This window comes from Amborella trichopoda, chromosome 1 (genome assembly GCF_054954075.1).
Source record: "Amborella trichopoda isolate Santa Cruz 75 chromosome 1, AtrichopodaSantaCruz75HAP2 v2.0, whole genome shotgun sequence".
Taxonomy (NCBI): Eukaryota; Viridiplantae; Streptophyta; class Magnoliopsida; order Amborellales; family Amborellaceae; genus Amborella; species Amborella trichopoda.
In genome coordinates, this window is record NC_142336.1 from 47,881,444 (window position 1) to 47,896,578 (window position 15,135).

General features: G+C 34.5%; 1 long non-coding RNA gene across 2 annotated transcripts; it reads right to left on the reverse strand.

The window, feature by feature from the left end:
• Positions 1-1,322: 1,322 nt before the first annotated feature.
• LOC110007926 (uncharacterized) lies at positions 1,323-6,999 on the reverse strand. 2 transcript variants are annotated; one of them, XR_016057432.1, is made up of 4 exons: positions 6,837-6,999; positions 5,165-5,195; positions 3,718-5,080; positions 1,323-1,480 (listed from the first exon to the last, which is right to left on the reverse strand). It is a non-coding gene; the product is annotated as an uncharacterized LOC110007926 (long non-coding RNA). The 2 variants fall into 2 exon arrangements; XR_016057431.1 differs by lacking the exon at positions 5,165-5,195.
• Positions 7,000-15,135: the final 8,136 nt, after the last annotated feature.

The window sequence follows — 15,135 nt, forward strand, 5'->3', positions numbered from 1 at the left end:
TTTGTGGCCAATATGCCTGATCTTCTGCCCATTCTGGCGGTGGACGCGTCTGCCTCCTTTTGTGGCGGACGCGTCTGCTTCCTTTTCAGATGGAGCCTCCCCAGGTCGAAGAGGTGGAGGATAAGCAATACCAAGGGTGACAGACTCATGAAATGGTGGGGGCCATGTTAAGACGACATGAATATTGCCTTTGATGGCTCAACAAAAGCAATTTTGCTGAAGACTCTAATCGATATGAAAGAACCACATCAAGCTACAACTTGAAACAACAAGAGGAAGAAGTTTGTCAAAGAAGTTGAAGCCTACAGTACTGCTAATTTCTATGGAAGCACTAAGGAAAGGAGTGTTCTTTTCAAGCTGCTATGAAGATCCTTTGTTCGAAAGTCAGGGAACTACCAGACAAAAGAAAAACGAGAATTTTGTCATTATTGGTTAGAAGATGGAGGCCTACGTTCTCGAAACCAAAATCCAAGTTCCTAATGTAGTTATTATTGTTGTTGCTGCTTTATTGCTATTTATTTATTTATTTTTATGGTCATAGGGCAAGGGGCCCATGCTATTTACAAGTGTGTTTTCCGTGGGTTTGTTAGGTGGTATGTTGACGTTGTGGGACCTTATTTGTGTAAGTGGAATCACTATATCTGTAATGGATTGGTGTCAGCCCCAACTCTCCTCTTGAAAGAGGAATTTTTGTTGAATGTAGAGAATGATTTGCTTAATGTTAATATCCCTTGGTGTGGTGTTGGAGACTACAACATTGTCAGATGGTTGTCTGAATCTAATTCCAAAATCCAAATTAATGCAATGCATGAGAAAAATCAAAGAGTTTATACAAAGGAATAAATTAATAGACCCGCCTTTAATACGAATTGAAGGTAAAATTACTTCGATTATGTACCTCTATGCTATGGGATATTGAGGGTTGCCTCTATGGGCCCTCTCCTTTTCGTTTTGAATTAACATGGATGGAGGACAAATCATAACATAACATAGCCTAGTCAGACAAGTGTGAGAAAATAACCATGCTCAAGGTTGGAGATGCTATGCTTTTGCAAATAAGATTCAAATATTTAAAGATAATTTAAAAAACAATGGAGTAAAAAAAATTTTGGGAGCATCATTAACAAGATTTGATAAATCAGTACAGCCATTTAATTTTTAGATGATAAGGAGCAATCATGTAGATCCTTGTCTCAGTATAGCCATTTAATTTTTAGATGATAAGGAGCTATCATGTAGATCCTTGTCTCACTATATCCATTTAATTTTTAGATGATAAGGAGCAATCAAGTACAAAACTTCAAATGTTCAATTGGAAGAAGTTCTCAAAAAGGAATAAGTGTATTGGTTTCAAAGGTCAATGTCTAAGTGGATAAAGGACAGAGACAATAATATTAAATATTTTCATGCGATTGCAAATTCAAGGAGAACGATACATGCCATGCGATGACCATTCTGGGGATTGTTGATGATGATTGGCCTGCAAAAGAAAGTATTATAGTTGAAGTTCTATATTGGCAGCATTCTATCTACTGCTTTATCCTCAAAGCAAACAGCCACCTTGAAAAAGGTTTCACTATTAAAGAAATTGAGTTTGTTGTTTTTAGTTTGATAAGAGACAAAGCCCTTGGTCCATATGAATATAATTGGTATTCTTTTCGAATTACTAGGATATTATCAAAGAAGATCATTTGTGGATGATGGAGGAATTATATGGAGGTAAGATTTGTAAAGCAATAAACTCTACATTCATTGCTCTAATTCCTGCAAAGAAAGCGATGCAATCGTTGATAGATATTAGTCATGTAAGTTTGCTCATGGGATCATACAAAATAATAGGAAAGGTTCTGGCAAATATATTCAGGGAGGTCCTTAATGTGGCTATTTCTGAACCACAATCAGCATTTGTAAAAGATCGTTTGATCACAAATATCATATTGATGGCTCGTGAGACGATTCATTCAAGAAAGATTGCTGGTATACAAGAAACAAGTATATAAATTGGATTTTGATAAGGCCTATGATAGAATTTAATAGACTTCTATGATGGATGTAACGTCTAAAATAGGGTTGGGAGAGAGATCAAGAAGTTGGATTCTTAGGTGCATCTTGTTTGTATATTACTCAGTATTGATGGATAATTGATCAGAGATAGGGAGATCCCCTATCCCAATTCTTTTTTTAGATTGTAGCATTAATCATTTAGCCTCATGGTTAAATCAATGAATGAAGAGGCCTCCTTAAAGGCTTCTCCACCTCCACTAACAGTCCTTTAGTCTCCCGGTTGCAATATGCATATGAAACACTCATTTTTTATAATCTCTTTTGAACAAGTCCAATGTGACAATTAAAAGACTATGGGCTAATACACAAGCGTCTTTTGTCTGAAAGGCCTTAATGGTTGCAAATCCCTATTCCTGAATTACAACAGAGTATTACTAGGTAATGATAGGTAATGAGGCTGATACTTCAGAGCACCAAGCGGGGCGGCACATTACCTCTCAAACTTCAATATCCAACTATCTTCCAGAAATCTATTTTGAAGCAGGCTTCAATCGAGGTCATGGTGATAAGAATAGGTGCAAATAAAGTTTCGCATATTAGATTAACACATGGCAGAGTTGATGAAGGCATCAAGACAAGGTATATAAAGTTGTCATGAATTCTTTTAAGAGGTATTTTATGTACCATTTAGAGAAAGACAATAATATGGGAATTAAATCCAAGTGGTTGCTTTACAGTTAAATACCTTTATGCCAGGTTGAGTGGGGATCATTACGTCCAACACAAACCACAAGCCAACAAAGTATATGGAATTTCAAAGTACCACATTGATTTGAAGCTTTCCTTTGGTTGTCAGCATGGAATAGGACTCTATCTATGGAACAACTTAAGAAAACCACCCAATTTTTGGGTTCTCAATAGGAATGAGTCTAAGTCTAATGATCGCTTGTTTATAGGTTTCCTTTGGCCACTAACTTATGGCAATGGATTCTGGGTTTGTTTGGCTTAGAATGGGTTATTCCCAATATTATAACTTAGCTATTCTCGACTTGGCTAACATCACCTTTTCGAAAGATATGAATCAACCTTTGGAGAATGGCAATTGTAGTGATCCTCCGGCAAGTATGGAAAGAAAACGCTAAAATTTTTGAGAATGGGCAATGCTCTTTGGAAGGGGTTAAAGCAAAAGAATAAGTGATGTTTATTTCTATCAAACTGGTCAACATTGATAGTGGACCTCTATCCGAAGAAGAAATATTGGGTAACTTTGCCTTCCTCATCATTCATTAAAAAAAAGATTCACTAGAGCTTCTAATTAGATCCCGCCAATAGAAGGATGGTATAAACTTAATATTGATGGCAGCTCTAAAGGGGATCCAAATTCAAATAGTGTTATTACTTTAGTTGGGGAAGGAGGTTTAATTAGGGATCACTTGGGGAATACTATCTTTTCCTATTCCATGACACTACACCCTTGTACTGCTAAGGAAGCTAAGCTTTGAGTAGCAAGAATTGGTGTATCAAAGCTTGAAGAAACACACACAAGAGTTATCATTGAAGGGGAATTTTCTAATGTTATATCTTAGTGGTCAAACCCAATCCACCTTGGAGACGGCGGCACCTAGTAGGTGACATTCACCTCTCATTATCTTCCATAACTTTTTCCTTTGAACATGTATTCAAAGAACCGAATAGTGAAGCAGACTCCCTTACCAAAGCTTCATCATAGGGCTCTGTCTTTGTTTCTCCTATTCCTTTCACCTGCTCCTTTCTTTTCTTTCTTGTGCCCTTCTCTCTGTAGTTCTGTCCTTCTCTTTTTTCTCTTTTTTTGTACATCGCTCATTGTACATTTTTTCCTTTCAATGAATTTACCTTTAACACACACACAAACAAAAAATAAGTAGGGTAAAAATGAAAATGCCATATGGGCAAGATATTTTTTTGTATCTTCTCTAACATAATTAATTTGTTAAATAAAATTAGTTAAAAATATGTCCATATACCATGTACTTGAGTAAGAAAGCATGATACCATACAAAAGGAAATATTAGCACTTAGCAGCCATAACATACACCCAAATACTAAGTACCTGACAAGTGCAATAAAAAATAAAAAAAATTAAAAGACCATATAGCGAAACAAAAAGATAACAAGGCTCAATCCATATTAATATATGGAGTTATGATGCGTTGCACGATTGCATCGCAGTAGTGAGGCCTATGGCTTATGTTGTGTGCCCAAAATAGAAATCAACTCAACAATGGCCAACAAAATGTACTAGTATTTATTATTTTTATTCAATTTAACGCATAAAAATAAAACTAGACTTCTAAATTTCATATTAATATCATTCAAATTAAAAATTAACAATTAAAAATAAAAAACAAAGTTCATTTTTGGCCCTTGGATGAGGCTAGTTCAATCTAGCCTATTAAGGTGGTTGTGCACCTTTTAAGCATCTATAACTAGTGGTCGCAATACCTCCCTTGAAACAAATGCAAACATAAGTATGAATAGGCTTTTAGATCGATGACCACTACAAAATAAAGTGTCACAATTATCTTTTAAATCACTCATGAGAATATAATCAAACAGTTAGCATGCATATACTCTAGACACAAAAAGCATCAAAGCAATCATGCAAATAGTTTGTAAGGACTCTCCAAAAGTACACAATATATTACATAATTTCATTTCTTTTTTTTGTTCCCCTAATGAAAAACTATAACAAAGAATAAACAAAATGAGAGTATGGAACGAACTCACCAAGATCAGTTGTACCCAACTCAAGCTTGGAAATGGAGGCACATGAATGAGGTTTTTCTTTTCCTTTTTTTTCATCTCTTTTTTGGTGTAGTTCGGCATGGAATGGCAGGAATGACCACCTACACCTAGTAGAATAAAACTCAAGACGTCATGTTGTGGCATCCCGCTGCCCTGACCACCTAGCCTTGCACTCCTTCATGGAAGAAGGGGATTGAAAAGGAGAGACTAGTACTTCACCATTCTCTCTCTCAACCCGACGTCCATAAATTGAGCTCTTGTTCAGCGGGTGACTTTTACAAGATGTGGATTTCTGCCACATGTCAAAAAGATAATGTATCAATAACGCAAGGGCGGGTCTAATAAAAGAGACAAAAGTATAAGAAGCAAAGTTTGCCTTAAGCCAAGTTGAACCTGTTGGTGCGACCCTACACAAAGAGGCTTCTTGGTCAAATACAAGTCTAGAGTGGTTGTTGTGCCAAGTACTCACGTTCATGAACAAGAGGAAATAACAATAACCGGCAACAACACAATAGAAACTAGAATGAAAGGAAATAATACAAAGAACCACAAGATTTATGTGGTTATTGACTGTGACTACTTACACAAGAAAAAATGATCAATGACTTCAATATTGCAGCTTTAAAGATATACAATGTAACTCTCACATAAAAAAACTTGATTGCATAATGGAGAGCATGTAAATATCATGTTGGGAGCACATAAAGTGACCATCCATCATTGTACTCATGTTTAATCCTGGACTAAAAAACTGTCGAGAGTCTTGAGCTCAAGTGATTCAATTCGGCCAAATCTCTAAATTAAGAACAAATAGAATAAGAGCAAAGTATGGCTCATCCAAATGAGATTTGACCCATTTCCAAGTTGAGGAATTTAACTAACACCCTGCTAGATACAAGTGAATAAGGAAAACATAAATTGAATGGATGTAAAATGACAGATATATGTGTCAGTGGTGTCAATGTCAATATTTGGTAAAGCCACACTTCAAAACCCTAATTGAAAATGTATTTATTGTGCAAGATAAAATCAACAACCCATAAAAATCAACAAATCTTGATAAAAACAAAAAGTCATATGCGGAGCCATATCGTAATTATTCATTATTTAGAATAATACAAAAATCATGTGGTTCACTGTATTAAGTTATCCTTGAACAAAAATAACGCATATTCACCATTTACAACACCCAATATTATTTATTATTTATGAGATAACACATAATTTATGTGGTTCGCTAACAAAGCTATTTGAAAGAAGAAGATTTTGAGATATGAAAGTACCTTCAAATATTAGTTTGCTCATTTCTACATCCAATCTCTCTTTAAAAGAAATCCTAATACAACATTATCAAATCTTCCTCAACTCTTTCTTAGTAAGAGATGCAATGCATTCCTTAATGCTAAAATAATCACATACCAAAACACAAGATTTAAGTGGTTCACCACATCAAGTAGTGTGAGGACTCGCCCCTAGCCCATGCAATTTACTCGACGAGTCAAGCATATGGGCTTGCTAGTCCGAGTAGACTCGAGTGAGTCATTGCACGATATTAAGTTTACATCCTAGAACAAATTGAAAAATATTTATGATAACACAACATTTATGTGGTTCACCCTTAGGATCAACAAGATATTATTCCAAAAAATTTTAAATATGCAAGTTGAAAGTAGTTTTGTGCCTCCTTTGTGTCTAGTTCTAAAGATATTCTTGCTTGCTAATCTTCTCCATTCAATCTATGTTTCAAAACTTTCAAACATGTCTCCATTCAATTCAATATCTCTTTCAAAGATGTCTTGTTTTGCTAATCCTCTTCAAGATTATCTACCTTTCCTCAACATAAAAATATAAGATAAAAGATAACCTTGAGAGCAACCAAAAAAAAGTAAAATATAACTTCACTCTATGTTAATCAATCCTTCATCTCCCCAACTCTTCTTGCCTAGAGGGAGAGATGAAAGTCCTATAGCATTAAAATAAACTCATAGTATCAAAAACAAACCATAAAGGAATATAACTTAAGAGCACCAAGAGTATTCTCCTAATACCATTCAAATACCACATATCCCTACATCTCCCCAAACCCTAGAAGGGGAGATGAAAACCCTCCATCTCGCAGATGAAAACCCTCATCTTCTCCAAACCCTAGATAGGGTTTGGAGATATGGAGGTCTTACGGCCACACAACCTTAGAGCCCCTCTTACACCGCCAAAACGCTAAAGCGAACACTTCCTCTCTCTTATAAAGCCCTCTTTATACCCCATCCCCGAAACCTTCCTCTCTCTTATAAAGTAACTGTGCATACCTTTTATGCTGGCAGTTTCCTATCCTGTCGTCTCTCTTATAAAGTAACTGCCCCAACCTTTATGCTGGTAGTTTCCGATCCTTTACTCTAATAAGTCGGTGTAGAATTTGGGAAACGATAAGGGAGCTTTATCACCAAAACCCCTAACTAAACATTTATGAGCCAAAAATGATAAAGATTACGAGAACCGTCGTATATAAGGAACTCTATGAGTCAGCGGACTCATATGTATACATGCGGCCCCATCTAAAATCTATTTTAAAGATGGATTTTTTATTGAAAAAAGTTTGTCTAGAGCCAAGGCTCTAAACAATCAAATTAGAGCCCACCTCATAATTTTCATTAGAAGATGTTGTTATGATCTTCAAATATCCTCAAATTGATCATCTCAACGTCATGATGCATGGGCATGGGAAAAAAATGAATTTCAAGTTCTAAAAACAGTACATCTTGTAACGTATTTTTTTAACGTCAATATTCAAAATTTACAAGTTTTCATAGATCTATTCGATCTACACTATTTTTGAAACTTTAAATTTTATAATTACAAATGAAAATATATTTTAAGGCTAATTTCCAATATTGAAACCATATTTCTTGACATTATTTGAAGGCGCGCTTTATTTTGATTGTTTAGAGCCTCGGCTCTATACTTTTTTTTGTTAAAGTCCGAACATAATCAGGTGGATAGTCTCATAAATTGGTCAGTCGAGAATATGCAACTTTCTTTGCTAGTAGGTTAGCCACATTGTTTCATTCCCTAAAGATGTGTGTTATCATCCAAAGTATAGGATCCAAATAAGTCCGAAGGATAAGCCATTTTGTGAAAAATTCCATGGGATTTTTCAGCCTTTAATTGCTTCAATAACAGCTATTAAGTCACATTCTATCCAAAGCCTTTCCACACCTTTTTCCTTTGCAATCTCAATACCCTGGAACAGAGCAAAAAATTTGTTGTATTACCCAGATAAAATGAAAAAGTCCAACCTGGTATGCCCATTGAATTTATGAAAACACCACCCCCCTAGAATGACCCGGATTGCCCAGTTCACAACCATCAACATTTAGCTTGAACCATCCTTCTGCCGGCTTCCTCCATATGATCTCCACAAGAATTTTTGGCCTTGACCGTCCCGCAGGGATATCAAAGGTCCTCAGGATTTGGAGATCTAAAAGTCTTTTCGGTGATAAGTTCTTCATCCCTCTTGTAGCTTCCATAATGTCTTTTTTGATACTTGTGATGACCTCACGGGATATCTTCTTTTGTTGGTTAAATCGTCTTGAGCTCCTCTCCCTCCAGATGTGGTATTGAATAAGTTTAAATCCAGCTCTCCATATTTGTGGAAAAGGAAGTTGTTCTACCTTATTGTTCCACCATTGAGATAGTTCCTACAAATTTAAAACATTCGGCCGCACCTGTATGCCAAATATCTCCAAGAACCATCTCCACAGATCAAGTGAAAATAAACAATCAAGAAAGATACGACAACGAACATTGAGAGGCTAAAGGAATTCCTTTGGAAGTAAAGGAATCATCAGTAGGTAACTTTAACTGCATAAGCCTCCAGTCAAAGACTGAGTGTCTTAGCTGTAAATGTGGTTGCCAAACAATTGAATACTAAGAAACTTGGTTGCTTTCTCTCGAAAAGTTTCCCACGCAGAGCAAGAGGAAAATAACCCAGACAATGTAGGTTTTCAAATACAAACATTAGAAACATCAATGGTGGGTAATTGAATGAGTAGAATTTGTGAGAATAAATCATTCAAAAATGAAGAAGAAACATGAGGAAGAGACCGTTGCGTACCCAAGATGAAACTAGATACCCTTGCATTAAAGTTTCGAAACACCGAAGCATTAAGACCTGAAACTTCTGTTATGGTAACTTCCCCCATCCACTTGTCCTTCCAAAAATTTATCTTGGAACCATCACCAATAATCCAGTGCTCATTATCGGTAACCAAGTCCCAAACTTTTAGGATGCCAAACCAGATAGAAGAGGAAAAGGACTTTTTGATTGATCCATCTTGCTTTAGATATTTAGCTCTCATAAAGTTGTCAAACATTGTATCTTCATGTTTAATTGACCAGCGTAACTTTGCAAGAAATGATTTGTTAATGTCCCTCAAGTTGCGCACACCAAGCCCACCTTCGACTTTTGATTTACAAATTTGGTCCCATTTGACAGTAATCAATTTTGAATTATCAGGGTCCCCAGACCAAATAAAATTTCTCATCCATTGTTCCATAAGTGCAATGATCGAGGACAGCCACCAATAAATAGAAAAGGTGTGTATTGGTAGGCTAGTTATCACCGACTTGATTAGTTGAACTCCACCTGCCATAGAGAGTAATTTACCTTTCCAGCTTGAAATTCTGGCTTTAAATTTGTCCACCATTTCCAAGATGTACTCTTTTTTAACCCGACCCTTGAAGATATTGACACCAGGATATGGTAAGCAGCATTAAGTAAATTTCAAAATTCTAGATATCTCATTCTTCCTTGTGCTAGGAATTCTTCCAAAGAAAACCTTACTCTTTCCCTGATGTATCAACTGACCAAAATACTTTTGGTAATTGACAAGAAAGCTCTTCATATTTTTTACAAGTTTGATATCTGCATTCATAAAAATAAAAACGTCATCAACAAAAAGGAGATGTGTTGGGTCCCTTGGAATTCCTTGGTCCTGGAAGAGCTTTAATTTTGCCCTTTTCTCTTAGGTTAGAAATACCCCTGCATAGAACTTCTTCTGCAATGATGAAGAGTAATGGTGCTAAAGGATCACCTTGGCTAATGCCTCTTTCAGCTTTGAAAAACCCATATGGACCACCATTCACAAGCAGAAAAATATTGGCCAAAATTAAAATTTGTCTGATGAATCCACTTAGCACAAAAACCAAAATTTTCCAATACATCAAAAAAAAATTCCCATGCCAGGGAATCATAAGTTTTTTGTATATCAATTTTAATTCCCATAGACCTACCATGAGACTTAATAGGAATTACATTGGCCAGTTCAGATGCAAGGGAAATGTTTGAGAAAATAACTTTACCCTTTTGGAAAGCCCCTTACTCCTCAGATATCAATTTGGGAAGTAAGGATGCCAGTCTTGGAGCCATAATTTTGGGAATGATCTTAATGATGAAGTTTCCCTTACATATTGGTCTAAACAAATCTAGAGGTTTAGCACCCTCAACTTTGGGAATCAAAGTAATGAAGTTATTATTGAAGCCTTTCATAATAATTTCTTATTGGAAGAAGTTCCTGATTGCCATGCAAACATCAAAACCCACAATATCCCAACATTTTTGATAAAAAGTTCAGGGAAAACCATCAGGTCCAGGGGAACTGTTAGAATCCATAGCAAAAATGATCGACTTTATTTCATCTTCAGAAGGATTTGTTGTGAGCATGTGATTATCATTCTGATCAATAAGAAGTGGAATACAGTCAAGCAAATAAGTGCATTTAAAGGATGCCTGTTTTTTGTGAAAATTTTCATAGAACTCGGCAATATAATTTCCGATATCCTTGGGGTTTGAGATTATAGAACCATCCAGCTTTTTAATCTCTCATAAAATTCTTTGCTTGACGGATTTTAGTTGTCAAGTTAAAAAATTTGGTGTTCCTATCCCCACATTTTAGCCACTTAATCCTGGATTTTGCAGCCCACAGTTTTTCTTGAATTCCAAGAGCATTATGAAGTTTGGTTTTGGCTTCAAGCTCTTGATCCAAAAGAAAACCATTTGATCCCACATTCTCAATAGTTTCCTGTATATCTTCAAGTTCAATAGTGATGGACTTCACTAGATTATTAAGTTGAGGAAAAGTTGATTTGGCCCAAATATTTGGATCGGCTTTCAACCTTTTAAGCTTCTTGGCAACAATAAAAATGGGTGTACCATTAACAGGAGTATTCCAAGATTGTGAAACCACCTCAGAAAAATCCTTATGATTTGTCCAAAACCTTTGTAAATGAAAAGATATATTGTTAAGTCGTTGGATGTCCTCATATTTAATCAAAATAGGTGCATGATCAGATGCAACCCTTGGTAGAGTCTTTTGAGTACAATCATGGAAAAAATTGAACCAAGCATCATTACAAAGCCCTCTATCAAGAACTGCCATCACATTCCCATGCCTTCTATTATTGGGCCAAGTGAATTTGCTACCAATAGAGTGTAGTCTTACAAGAGAACATGAATCAATCATGGCTGCAAATTCGTTAGAAGATCCCATATTGAATGTACCAGAGCCTCTCTTTTCATGGGAGAAGAAATGGCATTAAAATCTCCTGCAACAACCCAATGAGAGGTTGTTGTCATAGAGACAAGTTCCATCCAAAGGTTTCTATGATTTGCTCGGATAGTACTAGCATGAACAACAAAAAGTTACACATTATTACCAAAGACACCCATATTAATCGTAATCTGCTGGTCCGACGTTCCCAATATCATAGGTTTTTTACATAGATTCTATACAAATTGCACCCTTTTTTCATAGATTCTAGATGCAAGGTGAGCATTAATATGAAAAGAAAAATAAACTTTTACAGTTAAAAATATAATTTTGGTTTTTTTTGTGCACGGTCCATGTTGTTTATGAACAATGCACTTTATTCGACGTCCATCTTTAGGATGGATATTTGTTTCTCTTACAAAAGACTTTTCTTAAATGATCTATTAGTCACTTTCATTGTATTTTTGAGTTCTCATCAAATAGCTTTCTAGTTAAAGAAATGAGCACAAGGTGAAATTTGATTAGCAGGACTAGAAAGGGCCGATTGAACGCACTTGAAGATGTGAATCAATATTTATTTTCTAATTGGAATATGAGAATATCAAAAGATGTATGGTATTAACGGCTCAGACATCCTCAAAATAAAGTAGCATGTTACTTAGAATCTAAATAAATGATAAATGTTGATGCATGGAATAGATCACATTTTATTTGTGTTAGTTGTCAGATGGGAAAAAGTTATAAAATTCCTATTTAGTAGTACTAATAAGACCCCTATATAACCTCGTTTAAATATTCATTAATATATATGAGATCATGCTTTAATTTTATCTAATCACAGTTTATCGCTTTTATGTAGTGTTTGTGGATAATTATACTCGTTATTCTTGGATATTATCCTTTGAAGAGAAAATCTAATTTTGTTTTTGTGTTTGTGAAATTTCAGTTGACAGGATATTTTAAAAACAAATTCGAATTTTTCAATATGATGGAGGTGGTGAGTTTGTTAAGAAATAATTCATTACTCATCTTAGTGATAATAGAATTGTGCAATATATATTATGCTTGGGAATCTCTAAGCAAAATGGAATAGCTGAAATGAAATATCGAAATATTGTAGAATTATATCTTATAATGATGTTTAATGAGGGAATTCCTAAATGATTTTGGGTTGAATCTTTCTATATTCCAATCATTGTATTGAACATGATTCCCTCAGTCAGTTTAAAAATGGATTTACCATACTCTTTGTTGTTTGGCCGTTTATCATACCATTTTTCTCTCATGGTTTTGGGGTATCGGTTCTTTTCGTACCTTTGAGACTATGCTGCAGGTAAATTCAGTCTTTATTCTCTTCCATGTAGATTTTTGGGATATAATATTCAGCATATCTCTGGACATATTGTATTTGATGATAGTATTTCAAATACTTACATTACAAGTAGAAGATGATGATGATGAATATGATATAAATAATGAGGATGCACATTTAGAAGCATACTTAGCTGCTAAATTAGAAAGAAAAAAGCGAAAAATAGATATTAATTATATCAAACAAGATTATCTTGCTCCAAAAAATCAGGGTATTAGGGAATGGTATCTTAAAACCTTTCAACCCAGGTTAATAGAATTATTCCATAAAAAATATAATAAATTCTTGAAAAAAGAAAGAGAAACAAAAAGATTTTTTATATGGTTACAAGAAATATGTACTCAATATAAAATAAACATTTTTCAATTTAATACTCTTCAAACCATAGAAGAAAAAAAATACATTAGTACAGATGGTACTACTACTGCTAGTACACACCCTCCTAAAAAAAGTATAATACTAAAAGGTGCAATAACCTTGTTAAGTAAAGGAGAACCACCACAATTCCTATATGATACTATTGCAACATCATATAAAGTTCTACCAAAAAAAAATAGTTAAAAAACAAGAACTAATACCTCATATAGTAGAACAAAACAATTATACCAATTTATATATGCAATCTTTAGGAAAACAAGCGGGACGTATAGAAAGATTAGTTACTCCTCAAACTAAGGGAATAACTCCTTCTATCCCTAAAGCAGTTTTGTTTAAACATCCTCCAAAACTCAATAAAAATAAATTCCATATAGGAGAAAATAATAAAACACTAATGGACCAGTTAATATCTAAATTAGCCCAATTAGATATCAAAAGAATCCTTTCTCCTAAACTCAATATTCCTATACCAATACCCAGTACTCCTGTACTTTTACCAACTATCCTAGAATCTTCAGATAGGAGAAAAACAAAAATACCGGAGCATGAAACTATGATGCTCCAAGAAGAGGAACCAGTTATAGAAGATACTGTACAAAACCAAGAATCTGCTTTTATGGATACTTCACCTATTGATTTAAATAGAATAGCATACGGTAAAACATGGAAACCAATCACAGCTTTACCATACTATAAGAGACCTACACCTGTTGATGTACAACTTGAAGAAGATGCCATACAACAAGTTGTTTCCTATTCAAGAAGATCAATAGTTAACTGGACAATAGATGGTTTATCTGAATTAAAAATATTAGATGTCATGAGACATATGACAATGTTTGCATCAGCAAACAAAATGGCAGGCAATCTAGACCAAGAGGTTGCCATAGCAATAGTAAATGGATTCACTGGCTGGTTAAGAGGCTGGTGGGATTTCTATATTGATGATGAAACCAAAAATAGAATCCTTACCAATACAAGACAATAGACCGCTAGAAATGAACAAAATCAATAAATAATTTATACTGAAAGTGATGCAGTAAACACCTTAATATATACCATTACATTACATTTTGTAGGAAGTACAGCCCTATTAGCAGCAAGATCTGAAGATCTGCTGTCCAACTTTCGCTGTCCTGCATTATCCCATTATAAATGGTATAAGGATGTCTTTTTCTCAAGATTACTAATACGAGAAGATTGTCAGTTGGATCATTGGAAAGAAAAATTTATTGCTGGTCTACCATACTTATTTGCAGAAAAAGTCAAAGAGAGACTAAGAAAGAAACATAATGGAGTTATAGTATACTCTGCATATACACTTGGAAAACTATCAGCAGAAATATGTGCTGAAGGATTAGCTTTATGTACTGATCTTAAACTCAAAAGACAACTTGATAAACAACAAATTACCAAGCGTAAAGAACTTGGTGATTTTTTTGAGCAATTTGGTTATCATTTAGATAGAAAAAATAAATTTGAAAAGTTATATAAGAAAAAGAAAAAATACAAAAAAGACAAATATAAATCCAATAAAGTACATAAAAAATATAAAAAGTTTAAACAAAAATTTATAAAAAAGTTTTCTCCAAATACTAAAAATAAAAAGAAACTACCAGTATGTTATAAATGTGGAAAAGTTGGCCATTACAAACACCAATGCAAGTTAAAAAAGAAAATCGAAACATTACACCTAGAGGGATTCAATCAAATCAAAATTATATCATATAATCAATTATGATACCACATCATCAGATTCTACTGAATCACATATAGGAAATATCCAAGATGACGACCTCTTATGGACAGAGTCATCAGATTCTTCAACTGAAACAGAATCATCTCATCAAATGGAAGAGTCCAATTGCACTTGTCCTATACCCACACATAATCTTCATATGCTTACCCAAGAAGATAATTTGATCTTATATCTCATCGAACAAATTACAGATCCAGAAGAAAAAAGATCTGTGATCACCAAATTTATTACTTCAGCTAAAACAAAAGCAAAACACCTCCTATTAGTAAAACACCAGATGAATATAATTTTGC